This window comes from Primulina eburnea, chromosome 5 (assembly GCF_022965805.1).
Source record: "Primulina eburnea isolate SZY01 chromosome 5, ASM2296580v1, whole genome shotgun sequence".
NCBI lineage: Eukaryota > Viridiplantae > Streptophyta > Magnoliopsida > Lamiales > Gesneriaceae > Primulina > Primulina eburnea.
In genome coordinates this window covers 36051530-36058385 of record NC_133105.1, presented here as the reverse complement: position 1 = coordinate 36058385, position 6856 = coordinate 36051530, and the positions used below count along the sequence as shown (strand labels likewise).

Below are 6856 nucleotides of genomic sequence, written 5' to 3'. Positions count from 1 at the left end.
AAAACTCATGAATGCAAATGCAACGACAAAATAAGCAAAAAGAATAAAAAGAAAGGGGAAACAGTAAACTCCCCTGATCAAGACTCGTCGTCGTCTTCGTGCTCGGGTGGTGGCACTCCGGCAGCATCCCCCTGCTGAGAATAATCATACTGGAACTGGAATGGGGGAGGAGGTAGCGGAGTCGGTGGAATGGTCGACGGGTCAATGCCCCCGTGCACAAGCAAAGAGCGCATCATGGAGTCAATGTGAGATAAATGGTCTGTGACGTAAGAGTTGAACTGACTCTGATGCGCTTGGAAGGCGAGATTTTCATCCATCTTGTCATTCTGAGTTCGCCTGCGGGGTTGTGGTGGGCGGCGGCGTGGGATGGCAATGCTAGATCCACCGGCGTCCTCCTCCCGAGAGGGAAATTCACTGACTCGCTTAGCTCGTTTCCGCTGGAGGACTTCGACACAAATAGGCTTCATGGGCTGCAACCACTCCTCATCATCGCGAAATACGACTCCCGCTCTAGCGCACAACTGGGAGATAATGGTGGGGAAGAATAGGCCCACATGACTGTTGTGGGCTCTCAGTGTGATTTGTGAATTGATAAGTGTGCCCACGTTGATGGCGTATCCCTCGGTCAAAGCATAAAGCAGCACCTCCCGCTCTTTCTGGACCTCGCTCTTATGCAAGACCGGCATCATTCTCCGAGCCACAAATAAATACCAAAGGGCAACTTCGGCTTTCAAATACTTCTCGTCAAAACAACTCGGCGAGCCGCCCAACGGTTTCCATATTGCGCCCGGATGGCACAATGTGGCGAGAATCGTATCATAATTCGGTTTGGCAACTAATGTTTGGAAATGGGAGTCGTCAACCTCCGCTGTCCCTAACAGTGCGTTGATCGTCACCGAGTCATACGGTACATGTTTACCCCTAACAAACACCAAACCATTTCGCCCCTCCGCTGCGTTGGCATAAAATTCGCGAACCACAGAGACTACCGCCGCCTTAGGTTGCTCTCCGAATTTGTCCCACTCCCTTCTTTCCAAACCAACAATAATATCCTAGTATCTATCCTCCAGCTGTCGCCGGACTCCCCTCTCGGCTATTGGGTTGCGGTGAATTTTGGCATGCTCGTATCGAGCCCTAGCCTCCATACTAACAAAACGTGCCCTATCAAATGAGGATGAAGAGGAGGAAACGGGGTTACCTTTTTGCTTCTTGGGAGCCATAGAATGTGAAGATGGAGATGATAGGTGACCGGAGAGGGTTATTCCTGCTTCCTACCGAGGATGTCGCCTTGTTGCCGGAGACTAGAGTGGATATTGAAAGCCTGCACCACAAAATTGAAAGAACAAAATGAGAGTAGTGAGGGATTTTTGAGAGGGGAATTTGGGGATTAGGGATTTTGAGAGGGGAATTGGGGAAGATTCGTGCAGAATGAAGAAAGGGGAAGGGGATCTGCGCTTTTAAAAGTCTTCGCGCTCGAGCGGTAAAATATTACCGCTCGAGCGCCGAGTCCTCGGGAAAAAGTTATTAGAGGCAAATTCTCGCGCTCGAGCGGTAAAATATTACCGCCCGAGCGCCAAGCTCTCTGGACTTTTGCATTAGCTTTGCGCTCGAGCGGTAATAAATTACCGCCCGAGCGCCGAGTTCTCGGGAAAATTTACACTTAACTTTTTTTTTTCGCAACAATAAAACAAAATATGCTGACACGAAAGAAAAAGAAAATTGAATTAAATTCAAGAGAAAGAAAAGGAAAGTAGTTCTCAATTTATAGTCGAGAGCTTGACTGTCGGTCTGTCTCAGTTCGGCGTGTCTTGGAACCGGGTGATTCCAAGTTGCGGCTCAATCGTGCCACCCATGTAGTGCTTAAGTCGCTGGGCGTTGACCGTAAATGCCCCATCCTTCCCGTCTTTCAATTCTACAGCTCCCGATGGATATACTTTCGAAATCACAAATGGACCAGACCATCGTGATTTCAACTTTTCGGGAAAGAGTCGCAGCCGGGAGTTGTACAATAGGACACTTTCACCTTCTTTGAACTCTCTCTCAACGATCCGCTTGTCATGGGCCTTCTCCGTCTTTTCCTTGTAGGTTAGTGCGAGATCATATGCCAGATTTCGGAATTCCTCCAACTGATCTATTTGAAGCAACCGTCGTTCACCTGCATCAGAAAGTTAAAGTTTAGTGCTTTTGTTGCCCAATATGCGCGATGCTCTAACTCTAAAGGTAAGTGACATGCTTTACCAAACAATAATCTGTACGGTGTCGTGCCTATTGGAGTTTTGAAAGCAGTCCTATATGCCCAAAGAGCATCATCTAATCTCACCGACCAATCCTTCCTATTGACACCTACCACTTTTTCCAAAATCCGCTTAATTTCTCGGTTAGACACTTCCACTTGACCACTCGTCTGGGGATGATAAGGGGTAGATATCTTATGTGTGACACCATATTTGCTCAAGAGTTTTTCAAAGAGTTTGTTGCAAAAATGAGTGCCACCATCACTAATGATTGCTCGTGGTGTTCCAAATCAGTTAAAAATGTTTTTCTTTAAAAATTTTAGGACCACTTGAGCATCATTAGTGGCATATGCTTCCGCCTCTACACACTTTGACACATAATCAACCGCCACCAAGATGTATTTTTTCGTGAAAGAACTAGGAAATGGTCCCATAAAGTCTATCCCCCATACATCGAAAACCTCACACTCAATGATATTATTTAAAGGCATTTCATGACGGTTAGAGATGTTACCTGACCGCTGGCATTTATCACAATGTAGCACATAAGAACGAGCATCTTTAAAGAGGGTTGGCCAATAAAAGCCACATTCAAGTACCTTGGATGCTGTCCTTGTTGGTCCGAAATGACCACCTACCTCACGGTCATGGCAATGGTTGAGGATTTGCCCAAACTCTTCCTCTGCGACACATCTCCGAATCATGGCATCTGCACAAATTCTGAACAAGAAAGGTTCCTCCCAAAAATAATACTTCACGTCCGAAAAGAATTTCTTTCTTTGGTGAAATGTTAAATTTGGGGGGGGGGGGGGGTGAGCCTGTAACAAGAAAATTTGCAATACCATGGACAATTTTTTACCTCAAACAACAGCTCATCTGGAAACCAATCATTGATCGCATCATTCACACAATCATCACTGATAAATTCCAATCTAGACAAATGATCCGCAACCACATTCTCAACACCCTTCTTATCTTTTATTTCTACATCAAATTCTTGCAATAATAAAATCCACCGAAGTAAGCGTGGCTTTGCATCTTTCTTGGCAAGTAAATATTTAAGGGCAGAGTGATCAGTAAACACAGTTACTTTCGACAAAACAAGGTATGAGTGGAACTTGTCAAGTGCAAACACTACTGCAAGTAACTCTTTTTCAGTGGTGGCATAATTTAATTGTGCTTCATCTAGAGTCCTACTTGCATAGTGTATAGTGTGAAATACCTTGTTTAGTCTTTGGCCGAGGACAGCACCAACATTAGTATCACTGGCATCGCACATGACCTCGAAAGGTAGATCCCAATCTGGTGCCACCAAGACAGGGGCCGTCACCAAGCGCTCCTTCAACTTCTCGTATGCCTGCAAACAATCCGAATTAAAATCAAAGGGTGCATCTTTCATGAGTAAAGAAGATAGAGGTTTTGCAATTTTAGAAAAATCTTTGATAAAACGCCGGTAGAAGCCGGCGTGGCCTAGAAAACTTCTAACTCCCTTTATGGACACCGGAGGTGGTAAGTTCTTGATAACTTCAACTTTCGCCTTGTCCACCTCTATTCTGTGCCCCGAAATCTTGTGCCCTAGGACAATTCCCTCTTGTACCATGAAGTGGCATTTTTCCCAATTAAGTACCAAATTCGTCTCCTCGCATCTCTTCAACACCACCTTCAAATTCTGCAAACAATCATCAAAAGAAGAGCAAAATATCGAGAAGTCATCCATAAAAATTTCAAGAAACGTTTCTATCATGTCGTGAAATATAGCAGTCATGCATCGCTGAAAAGTGGACGGCGCATTACACAAACCAAAGGGCATTCGTCTAAAAGCAAAAGTGTCGTAAGGACAAGTGAAAGTGGTCTTCTCTTGGTCCTCCGGCACAATCATAATTTGGTTGTACCCTGAATACCCATCCAAAAAGCAATAAAATTCATGACCCGCTAACCTTTCAAGCATTTGATCGATAAAGGGAAGGGGAAACTGATCTTTACGGGTGGCATCATTTAATTTCCTTTAATCAATGCACACACGCCATCCCGTAACAGTCCTAGTGGGTATTAATTCATTATTCTCATTTGTAATCACAGTAATCCCACCCTTTTTTGGCACACACTGAACAGGACTTACCCATGCACTATCAGATATAGGATAGATAATACCTGCATCGAGAAGCTTAATTGTTTCCGCCTTTACTACCTCTTGCATCTTTGGATTCAGTCTTCGCTGAGGTTGCACATGAGGTGAGTACTTCTCTTCCATCAAGTTCTTGTGCATGCAGACTGATGGATTAATCCCTTTGATATCCGCCACCTTCCACGCAAATGCACCCTTGTGTGCTTTCAATACCTCCAACAGTTTGTCCTCCATCACATCTGTCAAAGCAGCAGAAATAATGACAGGTAAAGTGTTATTCTCACCTAAGTATACGTACTTGAGGTGTGGAGGCAACAGCTTCAGCTCAAGTGTTGGTGGATCCTCGATGCTTGACCTTTGAGGGGTCAAATCTCTCCGTTCTCCTAGATCCTCCAGTCGCATCCTCATTGGCTTTCTCCATTGATGGTTGGTATTAAAGTGTGCCACTATTTCAGCTCTTTCTTAATCCAACTCCTCCTCTGCCAATTCAGTATTTATAGTGGCCTCCAAAGGGTCCCTAAGAGCATCCTGCACATAGTGAGACGCAAGAGAGTCAAAAGTATCAATTCTAAAACAACTATCAGAATGCAGTGTGTGCTTAAGTGCATGAAAAACATCAAAAGTAATCTCATCCTCGCCCACTCTCAGTTTCAACTTCCCCTCTTGCACATCAATCAGTGCCTTGCCGGTTGCAAGGAACGGTCTACCCAAAATCAGAGGCATCTCCGCATCTTCCTCCATGTCAAGCACCACGAAGTCCACAGGGAAAATGAATTTGTCCAATTTCACTAGCACATCCTCAATCACTCCGCGGGGGTACTTGACAAATCTGTCAGCTAGTAGTAGAGACATCCTCGTCGGCTTTGGTTCTCCCAACCCAAGCTTCCTAAACACAGACAATGGCATAAGATTAATACTGGCACCGAGATCACACAATGCTTTATGAAAAACAACATCACCAATCATGCAAGGAATAGAGAAACTCCCTGGGTCTTTCAGTTTCGGTGGAATTTTGTTTTGCACTAAAGCGGAGCAATTCTCGGTTAAGTTGACTGTCATATGATCCTCCAACTTCCTCTTATTAGCTAAGATATCCTTCAAAAATTTTGCATAACTAGGCATTTGCATTAGAGCATCGGCAAAGGGAATATTGATATGCAGCTTTTTAAACACCTCGAGAAACTTACCGAATTGTGCATCTAGTTTTGCTTTTTTAAGTGCTGCAGGGAAAGGAGGAGTTATAACGATTTTTGGTTGTGCAGTGGGTGCCAGTGTGGAGTTAGAAGACCTACCTTTAGATGTCGGGGTTTGCTCATCCACTGTTTGAGTTTTCTCTTTTTCCCTTGATTCCAAAACTTTCCCACTTTTCAACTCAATAGCATTCACTTGCTCTTTTGGATTCGTCTCTGTGTTACTTGGCAAGGTGCCTTGCTCTCTACTTGCTATCATCTTGGCCAACTGTCCAATTTGATTCTCGAGCCCCTTTATTGATGCATCTTGGTTTTGGAGTCGAGTTTCAGTGGATGAAATAAACTTACACATCATTTGTTCCAAGTTGGACTTTTCTTCTCTAGAAGGATCGGATCTATACATCGGTTGTTTTCCATATTGTTGTCCTCCTTGCGGTCTATTCTGACTGTTTTGACCGCCCCACGAGAAGTTGGGATGTTGCCTCCACCCAAGATTGTATGTGTTCGAATAAGGGTCATTCCTTGTGCGGTTTTGGACTTCCACTTGATTCAGCGGTGCCTCATTTTGCACATAGAAGGGATTTCCATCTTGACAGTCTTTCACATAGTGCTCTCCTCCACACTTTTCACAGAACATCTCTTGAAGACGCATAGCCATGCCACCCACATTCAAGCCGTCTATTTTCCTGTTTAAAGCGTCAAGTTGTGCAGTAATAGCAGAAAAATCAGTTACCTGGTGAACTCCTGCACTTCTCCGCTGGTTGTTCCAGTCAGATTGAGGATGATAGCTGCTAGCAGCCATTTCCTCTAACAATTCATATCCTTCCTCCGCGGTCTTTCTCAACAGGTTTCCACAAGCAGCCGCATCTATCATAGTACGGTTAGGAGTATGCAAACCATAATAAAATGTTTGAACGACTAACCCAAGTGGTAACTCGTGATGTGGGCATCTTCGTAGTAGATCCTTGAAACGCTCCCATGCCTCATATAGAGATTCCTGATCGAATTGAGCAAATGTTGTAATGTCTGCTCGCAGCTTCATGGTTTTTGATGGGGGAAAGTATTTGATAAGAAACGCTTTCGCCATGTCCTCCCAAGTGGTGATTGAACCTACAGGCAAACAATTCAACCATGCTTTAGCTTTATCACGTAAAGAGAAAGGAAATAAACGTAACCTAACAGCATCTTCAGAAACTCCATTGAATTTAAAAGTATCGCAAATCTCAAGAAAATCCGCGATGTGCGTGTTTGGGTCATCTACTGCAGTTCCTCCGAATTGGACTGTGTTCTGAATCATCTGGATTATA

At 44.3% G+C, this 6856-nt stretch overlaps 1 non-coding gene across 1 annotated transcript; it reads left to right on the top strand.

Moving 5' to 3' along the window:
- The first annotated feature begins 6481 nt into the window (after positions 1 to 6481).
- On the top strand, positions 6482 to 6587 carry LOC140833259 (small nucleolar RNA R71). Its single transcript, XR_012118389.1, has one exon. It is a non-coding gene; the product is annotated as a small nucleolar RNA R71 (small nucleolar RNA).
- Positions 6588 to 6856: the final 269 nt, after the last annotated feature.